This window comes from Sorex fumeus, unplaced genomic scaffold (genome assembly GCF_029834395.1).
Source record: "Sorex fumeus unplaced genomic scaffold, SorFum_2.1 ptg000063l, whole genome shotgun sequence".
In the NCBI taxonomy this organism is placed as follows: Eukaryota; Metazoa; Chordata; class Mammalia; order Eulipotyphla; family Soricidae; genus Sorex; species Sorex fumeus.
The window spans coordinates 59,130,301-59,144,721 of record NW_026606120.1 but is presented as its reverse complement, the minus strand read 5'-3'; the positions used below and the strand labels follow the sequence as shown (position 1 = coordinate 59,144,721).

The window sequence follows — 14,421 nt, the reverse complement described above, 5'->3', positions numbered from 1 at the left end:
GTTGTCACTTCAACACAAATCCTGTCCTCATCCCTCATTTCTAGTCCATCCCCTGCCTTGCCTGCCATTGCAGCTGGATCTCAGCATACAAACTTCCTGCAAGCTCTGTCCCAACCTTGGTTTCAAATATCCCTCTGACCCACACCTTTGTCATCTATTTTCACCCCCTGCCACTCTGCTCCCCAATCTCAGTAATCTGCGACTCTGCCCCTGGTCCCCAATCCATGGATCCTGCCTGCCTGTCAGTACCTGTAACCTCAATGTACTCTCCTCTCCCACCACCGCTATTATCAGTCCCTCCAAACACCCTCAGTGTCCCACCTCTCATTGCTTTGGCTCTAGCCAGTGAAACCACAGCTGTGTTGAATCCAGTGCTTGGCCCTTCCCTGTCCCCATTCAATGACTCACTGATGGAAAGAGCCATGAAAGCACGCCACGCTGCCAGGCCTCACTGTAGATTTATGATCACGATCTTCAAATGGGCCTTTAATGACACCCTCTAATCATATTTTCTCAGCCTGTTTGCTCTCCCCCATCCTAGATGTTGACTCCTTATTTGCTTCTTCAGCTTCAAACTTCCAGTATCTTCTCCACTGATTTACATCCTTGACTGAGAAGGCATCACGACCTCACCAAGGAAATGGAAGCACCAGTGGGAAATTTAAATTCCTGCTGCAGCACCTGCCTGCCCGCACTGCTCTCCCTTCCTGCCCAGGCCACCCTCCCGGGTGCACAACACCCACTTACTACTATGTTCTTAGTACTCAGTACTCCTTCCACTCAGAAATAACTTCTTGAACTTATTCCTTCCTCCAGTCATTGTCCCATGTCTCCCCTTCTTATAAAATTCCTTGAAAATTTGCTGTTTCCAAGTTTTTAATGTCTGAACTCGCTGTTTAAAATTAGAGGGAGAGAGAGAGAGAGAGAGAGAGAGAGAAAGTGACTACCACAAAGTTGGGCAGGGGTGGAGGGAGGGAAACTGGGGACACTGGTGGTGAGAAATGTACACTGGTGAAGGGACGGGTGCTGGAAGATGATATGACTGAAATCCAGTCATGAACAACTTTGTAACTGTGTATCTCACTATGATTCAGTTAAAAAAATAAATAAAATTCACCCTCTCCAGTGCCAGAGATAGAACTCTGCAGTGGGACACTTGCCACGCATGTGTAAAGTTCTGGGTTCAGTTACAGGCACCGCAAAATAAATTTGTTTCCTTCATCCCTTTCACTCTACAAACCCGCTCCCATCTGGGAGTTCCCTACCCCAGCACTCTGCAGAATCGCCTCTTCCCATGGCCTGTTCTCAGTGAGGCTCTCACGCACACAGATCCAGAGCGCACTGGACATACATCTCCCCTTCACTTAGCTTCCAGTGGGGCAAGACTCATTTACTCTCTCCCCACTTTGTTGGCATCTTTGTCTCACTCCCTTTGCTGACTCTTTCACTTGTCTCCTCCACCTCTACATTTTGAGATCCATGTGTTTAAATGTGAAGCCAGAGTTGAGTCAAGAAAGAACGGGAGCCTAGGTAAGTCCGAGCTGGGGTACTTGCCAGTCCCTCCTGTGCTGTCTTTCCACAGAATTCTTATTACCTCAGTTTAAAGTGCAGCGGGAGGGAACACTGAACTTTCTAGGGCCAAACTTTTTCCTTTCTAATTTTTTTTGGTGGGGGTGGGTACATACAGCCACACATAGAGGGTGACACCTGGCTTGGTGTCCCTCTGGGCACCACCAGGAGTAATTCCTGAGTACAGAGCCAGGAATAACCCCTAAGTATCACAAGTCTGACCCTAAAAGCAAAACAAACAAACAAATAAACAAACCCCATTCAGGAACCCCAAGGAGCCTGGGGGACTATCTGGTGCCAGGGATCGATCCCAGTGTTCTTCCATGCAAAGCATGTGCTCCAGTCCTTGGAGTCACCTTGTGTCCTGCAAACCTTTACTTCTGGGGCTTTTCAGGTGTGACCTGGAGGTAAGAACAATGTGTTCATGGGGCAAGGCAGTGAACTAGACTGGGGCCAAGGGGCACATGCCACTCTCCACTCACAGGATCAGCAAGCAGGCTGAGCACTGTGTGGTCAGACAGCTATTGGCACCTTCGACCTTACAGGAACAACACCCCTCCCCCCACTCCCACCCCCCCGCTGGCATACCACGGTCCTTTCTAGTATATCAAGTCAGCTGAGTAACAAGGCCCAAAAAGGACATGGGAAAATGGGGAAATCTGATGAGGGTTTTGTAACATATTCATTAAAAAAAAAAACTGAGATATGATGCTGGAGTAATAATAGAGAGGGTAGAGTGTAGCCTTGCATGCGGCCGACCCGAGTTTGATCCCCAGCAACCCATATGGCCCCCCTGAGCACCACCAGGAGAAATTCCTGAGGGCAGAGCCAGGAATAACCCCTAAGGATCACTGAGTCGGACCCCAAAAGCAAAACAAACAAATAAACAAACCCCAACCTGAGCTGTAACCTTTGGTTCTTCCAGAAATAGAGCAGGAAGAGGACAAGGCTGCCACACGGGGGAGAAACGAGCAAACTCGTTACTTTTCCTGGGTGTGCCAGGGTGGATGGCTGGGCTAAGAGCAACAGGCAAGCTTCCCTTCCCTGGCGGAGAAGGATCTCTCTCCCCAGGGAACCATCCTTCTGTGTTGCAGGGGAAGCGGCAGTGTCCTCAGGGAGTGGAAAAGATGTCCGTCAGGGTGGAGACAGAGGGGTTGACTCCCGGCAGGCCTTGCTGGCCTCCCCAGCACTGGCGGGCACCTCCCTTCTCCTTTCAGGCTGCGCCTGGCCTGACTCCCAGCCCCCAAAGCCCCTACCTCCACTTGGCGCACAGTGCCAGAAAAACATCTGCTCCCCCTAACCCTCCACTTCCCCAAAGAAATGATTAAAAAGTTAAAGAAATACTTCCATATGGAAGAATCCTATCCCAACAGGTCACCACAAAGATACTTCAAACACAATAAAACAGGAAGAACCTTAAAAAAAATGCAGAGAAGTTCACAGAACCCACACAATCTTTTATACAGAAAAAAAAAAATAAAACCACCCTATTCCCCCCTTCAAAAAAAAAAAAAAACCCAAGGGCCTCTGGCTAACTTTACACAGTTCAGAACACCATTTGGCAGTTAAATATGTCCTTAATCTGCTCAATTTGCTTATTATAGTAAAGGTTTAGAAGAATTTGAGAGTAGAGGCCAAAAATACTGCCATAATCTCTATTCCTAAAGTAAACTTACAAAGTGAATTAACTTCTTCCACTGAAATTTTTCAAAGTTGAAATGCTCCCCCCCACTCCCCGGCCCAAACTAGGGGAAAGACATGGCTGTCAGAGGCCAGAGCACTTGAGTGGATTTACAGTGACTCATCTGGTGACACGGCTGGGCACCAAATAGGAGCCAGGGCCAGCGTAATGTTGGCCTGTCTTGGCAGTCCTCACAGCACGGAAGGGTGACTGGGTCTGAGAGCTCTGACAGAAGGAGGGACTGACCACCCGCAGTAGGGAACAGCCGCTGGGAGCCCAGCTTTGCAGTCACCCGTGAAGGGTGTGACTGCCGCCTTTGCTGCGTGATGCTGGACAAAGCCCTCCTGGAGCCCCAGTTCCCTCAACACAAGGGGATAGAGACTCTTCCTTGTGGGGTTGGTAAGAGGCTTAATGGAGACATCCAGAGGCATTCCCCCAATTGGGTCCCCCAATTAGGGAGACCTTTACTGCCACAAAAGCCCTAGGAAGCACCACAAGGGCTTCTCCTAAGAATATTGGGGCTGTTGAAAGCCAGGACTGGGAAGGGACAATGAGGCCCACACAAGAGCATGGGTGAAACACACACACACACACACACACACACACACACACACACACACACACACACAAATTCTTCAAAGACCCAGATGGATGGACCCAGAGACGGTTCTTTACAAGGGGAGAGGAAAACCCAAGCAGAGGTAGTTCAGGCCTGGTTTGGGGACTCAAAGGCCTAGGAATGCCTGCTGGGAGCTCGGCAGAACCACAACAGGAACACAGTTTGTTGCTTGGCGGAGGAAGGTCTGGGGCTGAGGGCGCAGCTAGGCCTCCCGTCCAGGAGGCTGCAAGCTGCCTGCTTTGGCTACCTCCCTGGGGCCTTAAATTGCTTCCTGAGGCAAGAACCCATGCTAATGGTTTATTTACAACAGGAAGAAGCAATTACCTTGGCGAACATAGACTCATATACCCCACCATTAGCCAGGAGCACTGGCTCTCCCCACCAATAACCTCCGAAGATATATGAACCAGCAACCACCTCCAAAGAGTCTGCAGAGCTCTCCTCCCCACACCACACTGGTGAGTGATTTTTAAATAAAGTATAAGAAGAGGAGTACAGGAAGCAAAACTGGGCTTCAAGTTGGGAAGGCTTCAAGTTATTTCTGGTTCTGCTGTTGCCTTTGCTCCACTGGTCTTTTAAAAGGAGATTTGCGCCCTGGGTAAAACTAACATGACACATTTAGGCCCCAAATGTTCCCCTAAATGAAGGTAAGTAGCAACAGTAAAACAAAGAAAAAGGGGTAAGAGGAAAATCCTTCTAGATGACTGAAATTCAGTTCTGGTCCAAAGTCCTCGTGAGTCGGCCTAGGAAGTCAGGTTTGGGATGAAGATGTGGTACCTCCAGGTGGGAAAGCCATGAGCAAGGTTTCTAGAAAGGACCATAGAGAACCGGAAAGGAAGTTGGAAGCTCTCTATCAGACGGATGAGGCTGACCAAGATAATGGAAAGAAGCCTAAGGGAATGCAGGCTGTCTCTTCTGATATTTAATATCTGAGAACTAAAGGCAGAAGAGGTGCAAAAAGCTTAATAGTATTTGTAGTTCAAATTAAAGTGTTCAAAGCCCCGTTATAGGGCAGGGTAATGTATGCAATGACATCTGGGACTGTAATCAGCAAAGCGCTTTCAAGAGCTGCCAAAGCAAACAGCCAAATAACAAATCCACTTTACAGATCATCAATCTGGTCCTGGACTTGCCAAGGTAAATAGTACAAGGCTGAAGTTTGCTTTGCAAACCAGGGAGCTGGGAGTTCAGCAAGGCCTCGATCCAGCAGCACCGCTGGGGCAGGGCCTCTGGACTTCCCGCCTCAGGAGAGCCAATAAGCCTCCATTGGAGTAGGGCAGCCAAGCAAGCCTTGGGGTGGGGAATGCAGACAGTCCAGCTGCTGGCACCTCAGCTGCCAGGCCAGCCAGGGGCCTCTCCAGGATTAGCTGTCCAGCCCAAATTGGTGCTCTGCTTCCACTTTTGCCCAAAAGTCCACAAACCTGCCAGACCGGTGTTTGTGGACTTTTGAGCATAAAATGCTGTCATAGTGGCTTTTCCTCCCTTTCTTCCAGCTTCTATGAGGAGACACGGATTCCCGGTACTTGAGAGGCCCTTCCCAGAGATGTCTGCACCCAGAGGAGAAAGTATAGCCAGGACCTGTAATCTAGGTGGATGCTCTGACTCAGGGACTCAGGGAGACCCCGACCTCCTGCTGCTCTGAGCTGGAGCCACCGTGAAATAGCCACGGTGAGGAGTGCCCTGTGATCAATGCTGAGTTTTCCGTTTGGAGAAAAGGGTGCAAACTTTCACGCAGCAGCTCCCTGCCTTCATTTCAGCATCCAACTAGTCTTCCTGACCTAAAAGAATGGGCCCTTTCTCTCCTCCACTGCAGTCAGACGCAAGCCACCCTAGTCCCTGAAGAGCAGAGACGGGATGTTAGTAATTCCACATTCATCTATGCAATTATTTGTTTACTAGGTTTCCCCTCTGGTCTGGCTAATAGCTTCCTGACTGCCTGGGTCTCTCTACTCTGGTATCCCTAGGGTCCCCTGCAGTGTCTAATCCATGGGCAGTCCCAAGAAATAGCTGGTATATTAAAGGGCAAGGGAGTGAGGATTCCTGTGAGGTGGACACCCAACATTTTTTTTTTGGAGGGGTGCTCACTGTTTTGTCCTTAACAAGAGTTTAATGAGACATGACAACGCCCATTATTTGCCAGATGGAGAAACGGAGACCAAAGCAGGTAACTAATCATTCAGGTTGACTGTCAAGGTTCAACCTTCATTTTTCAAAATTAACTTCTGGTGGGGACAGAGCTATGCGGATTGTCCCTAACCTTGAATTTCTCAGAACATGAGGCTGAGAGAAGTCTAGAAGATGACCAGTGAAGAAGAGTAGATGGGGTTAAAGCCCAGAAGTAGAGCACGTGTCATGCATGTGTGAGGCCCTACCCTAGCACCCCCACTCCCCTGGCACCAGCCCCCCAAAATATCATAGTAGAGTCTGCCATGATTCTTACTATGCTAAGAATAGAAAAGAACTATGATCGCTGGGGTAAGAGGGAAAGAGGAGGTGGTAGTCTGCGAAGCCCAGTGCCATGCCAGAGACACACAGTAACGGGCCCTGGGAAGCAGCCTGGGCTTGTCGCCAGAGGCATGAGACTGCCCCACGGTGGGGAGAAACCTTCTCGGAACTGGGAGAGCACAAGCTGGGCCTTGGAGTTTCAGAAAAAGCAGACCCAATGACAACAGGGCGCTCTACAGGGGGCTTCACCTAAGCTGACTTGGCAATAGCAGAGGAAACAGAGTATGGTCGAGTCTAGGCTGCTAGAGGTGGCAGCAAGGTACCCAAGATCTCTGGCCCTCTCTGAGTAGTAAAAGTGCCAAGTCCACAGAGCTTCTGTCTTGAGTGACAGGTTCTGTCACGGATGCAGGTTGGGTCAGGGTTTTTTGACCCAGAAATCAATTTCTGCTCAGGACGTCTGGTATTGGGAGAATTCTCAGTCTTGGGGTCTGGCAGAGCTCAGGAGGAGGGCAAGCATTGACTGGACACTCAGAAATACTCAGGGCTATTAGAATGAGTTGTCCCTGTAACACTGTTCTTTTATCTTTTATATATATGTATATATATACATATATACACACATATATATGTACACATACATACACACACATATATATATGAATATATAATTTTATTTTGGTGGTGGTGGTGCCTTTGCTCTCCTTGGAGTTTTTTTTTGGGGGGATTACACCTGGCGATGCATAGGGGTTACTCCTGGTTCTGCACTCAGGAATTACTCCTGGTGGTGCTGAGGGGGCTGGGACTCGAACCCGGTTTGGCCACATGCAAGGCAAATGCCCTATCTGCTGTACTATCACTCCAGCCCCATCTTTGGAGCTTTTTGATGTAAGGCACTGACTGGCTTCAACCTACAACACACACTGTGTCAGCCTTATGAAAATGCCACGGCATAGGCTTTATAATCCCTTCTTATAAATAAGGAAATTGAGGCTCAAGGAAGTTATGTAACTTGCATAGCCAGCTCATCCTGGTCTCCTCCATGGTTTTCCGTGACTTCTGAGGAATGATCCTACATTCCTCTCGCAACAGCTTCAATGGAGAGCTTGGACATGAGCTGAAAGCTCTTTGTTGATGTTCCTACTGTATCATGATCATCTGTTTACACATCTGTCTCCTTTGCTAGACTGTGAACATCTGGAGGGCAGAGAACTGTGTCTGCTGACCTTTCTAAAGCTCTAGAGCTTGAGAGCCCTACAATCTGATTCTGAGGAACTTCTTAAGTTATCTGTTAAATTAATAGAAATGAATAAACAAAAGCCTGCATGGATGCACACTGGCTTCATTGCTCAATCAAGGAAACAAAGGACCAAAAAGGTTGGAGGCCTTGATAAAGCTTTACAGCTAATTTGGAGGACAATAAGGGGCTCCCAGGCTGGGCTGGGCACATGGTTGGGATGTGGGAAATCAGTGAGGGTGGCTGAATGTGGGTGCAGAGCACGGTATGCAATGGTCACGTGACAGGAAGCCAGGGGCTTGCCTGGTTCACAAAGCAACTCCACAGGGGCCTGGACCCAGCCTTGAGGTCATAGAAAACTCTTGCCTGATGAGAATGGTACCCTCAAAGAAATAAGTAGAGACCACTAGTCTGGCACACATCCCTCTGAAGTTGGATTTTAAATATTTTTTCTATAAGTGCAACTAGCATTTCTGTTGTGGCAGATACTCTGTGGGGCCAGCAGTTGCCTGTGCAGTGGCTACACTTGTTCCTCTCACAGAAATTGCATTTTCCTGCTCACATAGGCTTCCCCAAAAACTCCTGTGCCAGCCAAGTGGTTTGAGTTGGCTATCAGGAGGCACAAAGAATTATATGAAAGAGCCTGAGGGGTGCTAGGCTGCTGCAGAGTAGGTTTCGTGTGTGTGTGTGTGTGTGTGTGTGTGTGTGAGAAGTGGAGGGTGCATCCAAAAAGAAATTCTGACTCCAGCATTCTGGTGTCAGGAGGGCAGGATACAACTCTGTGACTCTGTACAGCAGGACTTCTCTGAGCCACAGCTGCCTTCTCCTTTGAGATGAGGCAAACAACTCCCACATTTCCTAGGTTGTGGGGATTAAGGGTGGATGACTCTGGGAAACTGGAACATAATGCTGACGTAAAATTTCCTTTTCTGCTGCCACACTGCTCCCTTGCTTTTCAGTATGGAGCCATAACACCTCCCTGTCAATTCTCCATCATCCTCCCAAGCCTGGTGAGCAAGGGCGCCATCTTGTTGGGGAAGGAAGCTGAGGTCTAGGATGGGACTAGGAAGGGAGGAGGGGATGCTGGCAATGGAACAGGAATTTCAAAGCCCAGAGCACTCCTACAATTCTGATGTCCTCCTCAGAGAGCCACAGAGCACCTGGCGGATGGCTGCACACACCCCAGACCCAACTATCCCCATGAGAGGAGGGGTTCAAAACCTCCTCTGTGCCCCACTAAACCTCAAAGAGATGGACCTCTGGGCACCACTCTACAGATAGGGAAGGACAAAGGAAGAGGGGGCCTGGCCTCTTCAGTGAGACCGCCGGTGGCCTGGGAGACTGAGCACTGACTCTCTGTCTAAGGGAGCCTTACCCTACTCTTGGGGAGGTTGGAGTACAATGCCAAACCAGAAAAAAACACAGAGACAATTAGCCCAACGTGCAAGAGACAGACCAGCACAGGATGATCCACAGGAAAAGTCAGCGTGGTCCAAATCTGGGAGATCTCCTCACTCAAGTCCATTGTGGGCACACCCAAACCCAACAAGGACACAGGGGATGGGTGGAGGGCTCAGAGCAGAGGCACCAAAGCTTACTTGGTTGACCAATCCCCTTCCAGAAAAGAAATAACTTAGCACCACTTGGGAAATGAACCTCCCTTTAATTGAAGTGACAGAAAACATCCCCCCACCACAACTAGACCCAAGCTACTAACACCCCCCGCACCTGCCACAGTCAAATCAGCAGCCTCCTCAGGGGCAGAATCACCCACTCTGGCAACACTGGTTTAGAGAGAGTTCACTCTGGACCCATAATCATGAGCTGCCCACCTGTTCTGTACAGGCAAGACAGGTCACGCCAGCAGGGCATGGCAAAGACAGCACTGAGAAACGTGTTCCTGCTTCCTGGCTTTTCTTGATAAATATTCTCCTTCCACTGTCCCTGAGCTCTTGTAGCAGGAAGGATTATGTTATGTGGAGAGGTGGGTAGCTACAATATTCCAGAACAAAGGCAGGAGCCCACTTGGCTCTTTTGCCCCAACTCTGGAACTCTTAGAAATGTGGGTGTTTGTACCCCATGAGGGACTGATTTAGAGATGAGGATGACCTGGAGTGGGCATGCTCACGAGACTGGGAAGCTGGCTCCCCACACATCTTCAAAAAGGTCAAACTCGTTGAAGAGCAGCTGGAATTTTTGTAAACTGAGCAGCCTAAAACCTGTCCTTCCACTCCCAGACTCTTCCCTCTCCATCTCTACCCGCCTTTAGCCAAAGGATTTTAAAAAGTTATGTGGATAATTCTCTTACCTTCCAGGAAATAAACTCCTGGAAGATACTGTGAGATGCTTCCCCCCATTCTACCACAGAGGCCACATGGAGCAGGCTGTCAGCAGTACCCAAGGGTGGAACTCCTCCCATGTGCTAGGCATGACCTCACATGCCTGAGAGGCCCACGAACACAGAGATGACCCAGGGAGGCCCCACGGGAGGCGGCCCTCCTGACCCTTCACAGAGAATTGTATCACCACGCCAGCACGATGTTGGAGCTGGCAGAGACCAACTCGGTCCCGCTGCTGATTTTGCAAATGAGGAAGTTGATGTCTAGAGAAGGGAAGTAATTTATCCCATTGTCATGAGTAGAGTGTTGGCATTGCATTTTCCCTCTGGGGTGGTTCTTGGTACACGTTCACTGTCCCCTGTGTGTCTACCAGCAGGTGTTCCTGAGGGATGACTGGGGAAGCTGGGGACTCCCGGGAAGCTAAGGTTTGAGTAACTATTAGGTCACCCACTTAACAACCAACTGTCACCGACTCATGTTGTCTGCTCCCATGAAACCTTCCGCTGTGAGGAAGAGCTTGATTCTTAGCAACTTAACGACCATACTGGGGGACCCACAATAAACTCTCCAATTCCTCTGTCCTACCCTACTCCAAGGAAATATGGGGCTTAAATATCTCTTCTGTGTTGACACATCCAACTGGAGTTAACATCTCCATAGAGTCACTGTGTTCAAGTTCCCTTCTCTGTGAGGCTGGAACTCAGTGAACAAACTTAAAGTTAAGTCAGAGCCTTGTGTCTGGCGTGACTCCTCCTCCCCCAATTTATGTCTTCATTCTATCACAAAGTCCTACTGATTTGACTGTTTCGATATGCTAAGGAGATATGCTATATTACCCCAATGCACTTCATCTTTTCTGACTGCATTTCTGTAATACGGCCTGTCATCTGGCCAGATACTTTCAGAACTCCAATCTGAACATTGCACTCTCTCCTAAAAACAGGTTTCACATTGCTTTAAGTTTTTCTTAAAATCTTGCACATGAGAGCAAGAACCCACAGCACACTCTACACCATTCTCTCTGTCAGACAGAGCTCCAGCTACTTAGCTCTCGCTCGAGGTGACCCCTGCCTCACTTTCCCCACTGCCACCCACTCTGCTGCCTTGAACTTTCCCCTTAAAGACATCCCAGAATGACTTCCCTGGGGATTCTGTGCCCAGGGATCCTTCCAGAGGCTCTCGCTCCAGGTAGAGTTGCTGCTTGCTAATACTTTGTGTCAATGACCAATACATTTTTCTTTGGAAGGCTGTCTGAGTTGTAGCTTGCTCCTTCCCCAACCCCCTTCCCCAGTGCCACCGTGTCCAGGCACCATGTACGCAACAGACATGCGAGGGAGCTGAACTAATGAAGGCGAGATGCTCAGTAAAGTATGACGACACGATTTTTCAATATTTCTTTTCTGCCAAGGCTTCCCTGCCCAATATTTTAGCCTGATTTAATCTCAGACTGTGATCTAATCAGCTATTGGCGGGTTTGGGGGGGTGGTAGTGGTGGGAGAAGCATTCAGCATGGCTGGTTCCCAGATGACAGTCCCTAGGGACCCCCCCATCCTGTTTATTGCCACAAGATCAGGAGAAACGAGACACTCTGTTCAAAAACACCTCCTTAGAAGAGCCTGGGCTTCTCCGCGTCAGCCGTCTGGTCCTCGTGGGGCCAGTTCATCCTGGAAGACAGCCAGGCAGTTTGGAAAAAGAACTCCTGTCACTTTAAGATTTCTGTCCCTTGCCTGGGCCATAGATCAATGTTCCCCGCTGCAGTGGCCACGCTGCCTGCTGTTCAAATTTGTCCAATTAGACACAGCCCCACGGGGTGGAATTCAGTGTGAAATGGGCCTGCCACTGACTCAGGAGGAACTGGGGTGGCGCTCTGCTGCCTGCCCTTCAAGCTGTGGGCAGAGAGCTCCCAGGAACGGCACCCCACCCTCTGAGCAGGACCCTATGAAGGCTAAGAATCTCCTGAGGCCTGGTGATACTATCTAGGGGGGGTGGGACAGGCTGGAGGTGAAGCTTTGCCCCAACAGATAGGGAAAGGTCAATCCTGGTGTGTGCGCCCGAGAGGCCTTTGCTGGGGTATCTCTCCAGCACAGAGCCAGACTCTGCAGCTCCCCGGATACTCTGGGCTATAGCTGTGGCTTGTGTGTGGTTCACAGACACAGAGAGGTCAACATGCGAAAGCCCCCCCAAGCCCCAGACCCCACCAGTAACTAGGGGTGAGGGTGGAGAAGAGGTGAATGCAGCAAAGGTGGAGGCTAGGTACTCCTGAGGGGGCCCCAGGGGAAATATCCAAATGTTTGCAATGTTTGGCACTTTGTTTATGTGTATACACTTTCTCTTTCTCCCTCTCTCCCTCCCTCTCTCCCTCCCTCCCTCCCTCCCTCCCTCCCTCCCTCCCTCCCTCCCTCTCTCTCTGTTACAGGGGCCACTTCTGGTGGGGCTGGGGATGGATGCTACCTGAAGTGGGAGAAGGGACTGGGCGTCCTGCACAGACCAGGCACCTGCTCTAACATGCAAGCCATATCCCTGGCCCTGATTTGTTCCTTAAGTGGCTTTTAAAAAAATTAATTTATTTCTTGCTTTGTGGGTTGTATACACCTTGTGATGTTCAGTGGTTACTTTTGGCTCTAAACCCAGAAATTACTCCCAGCAATGGGTTGCTTGCAAGGCAAATACCCTACCTGATGTAAACTATCTTTCTAGTCCTGGTATTGCTTTTTGATTTTTTTTCCTTCATCTCCTTCCTTTTTTTTTTTTGTAACTGTGACTTACAAAGTTACTGACTGTTGAGTTTTAGGCATAAAATGTCTCCACTAGTGTCAACGTCCCTCCACTAGCGTTCCCATATTCCTTCCCCACCCCCAACCCCTACCCCATCCATCCCTGCCTGTCAACTTGAAAGGCACATTACAAATTTCCAGTGGTTGCATTATTTCTTATTTCTCTTCTAAAAACTCAAAAGTTTTCTTTTAAAAACTCAAACAAATTTCAAGAATTTGCCTACTGAACATGGAGAGACTTTAGACATTACCTAATCTATACTATTTTACAGAGGAGGTAGTGAGATGAGGGAGAGGGAATGCCTTGGTAGAGAGAGTTCTATCCCTGATTCTAGTTTCTTCTGGGTGCTCAATTCCCAGAGCAGCTGTGAGCTTGAGTTTTGTCATTGGGACAAAGGAGCCAGGCTGGTCAGAACAGGGAGTTCCCATTCAACTCCAGCACATGTGAGGCGTAGGGGAGAGAGGGACACAGAAGGAGAGTACTCAATCTGAGGGAAAGGGCGAGCCTGAGCACCTGGTGTGCTAAGTGCTCTAGCAGAGGCATCCAGAGTTCCCTGGGCACACAGAAGGAAGGAGACTCGAGCCTAATTTAGCTGGAAGCAAAGGCAAACGTGATGGAGACCCCATACATGTCACAGTCGTGCCCGAGTCCTAACAATGAACGATCATTTTCCTCCAGGAACAATGTACAAATGAGAAAGGAAAAAGCAATTTGAAACCAAGAGCCAACCCACCCCCAGAGGGGCCAAGGGCCCCGTGGGTGAGTCGCGCTGCCTGCCTTGGACAGCTTGCAAACAAGAGCCAGCTTCCTGGGGATTCTGCACAGGAGTGATGGATCGACTGACACCTGTAGGGAAGAGGTCTCCTAAGGAAACGGAGAATCGCCTTGTGACAAAGATGACATATGGGGGTGAAGGGGTGGGTGTCTGTTCACCAGTTCCCTTTTCAGATCCACCTCCCCTGCATATCCTCGAAATTGGTCATTTTGAGAACATTTTAAAGATCAAAAAAAATTTTTTTTCAGCCACACCTGGTGATGCTGGGAATAGAACCTGGGTCAGCAGCATGCAAGACAAGTTCCTTACCCACTGTACTATTTCTCTGGACACAAAAATTTTACTTAAAAACACTTAATATCAGCTCATTATCTCTTCCAAATCCATCTTCCCCAAGTAGGAAGATTTAGGCTTGTGGCTTCACTTCACAGTGGGGAAAACTAAAATCCTGAGGAAGATTAGGGATTGGGGGGGGGGGGTCCACAACTTCCTTGTGAGATAGTGACTGAGCTGAGGCTGGCACCAGGACTGCAAATCCCTTTGGAACTCTCTTAGTCTAATACTTAGTTCTATATTTTAGCGGAGCACTCTGCCTGGAGTGAGATTTCAGTGGAAAAAATAATCAGAATGGGTTATAAATGAGTCCTTCCCCTGAGGAAGTTTGGGCTCAAGACAAAAAGGTCTTCTCATCTTTAAAAGACTCCCTCTTTTGTGAAATGAACAATCTGGCCCATGGTCTTCAGCTGTCTAAAGCATTGCTGGTTACAGCAAACTTCCCATGTGATGCTAAATCCATGTGACCATTATCCTTCTGCTTTTTTTTTTCTTTACCAACTGCTTAGCAGCTCAATCAAATTAATTGTGGTGCTTTCAAAAGCTATCAAAATAGCCCCAACTCTCCCTGAAAAGAAGGAAGGCGCCTTGTTTCCAAGGAAAGATGTAAAGTCCCCACGCTAGGAGACTCAAGCAGATATTCATTGCATG

General features: G+C 49.0%; 1 protein-coding gene across 6 annotated transcripts in view; it reads right to left on the bottom strand.

Annotated features, from left to right (window-relative positions):
• The window catches only part of BCAS3 (BCAS3 microtubule associated cell migration factor), a 660,253-nt gene that overhangs the window by 46,246 nt on the left and 599,586 nt on the right, over positions 1–14,421 (bottom strand). The gene's annotated exons all lie outside the window — the stretch shown is intronic.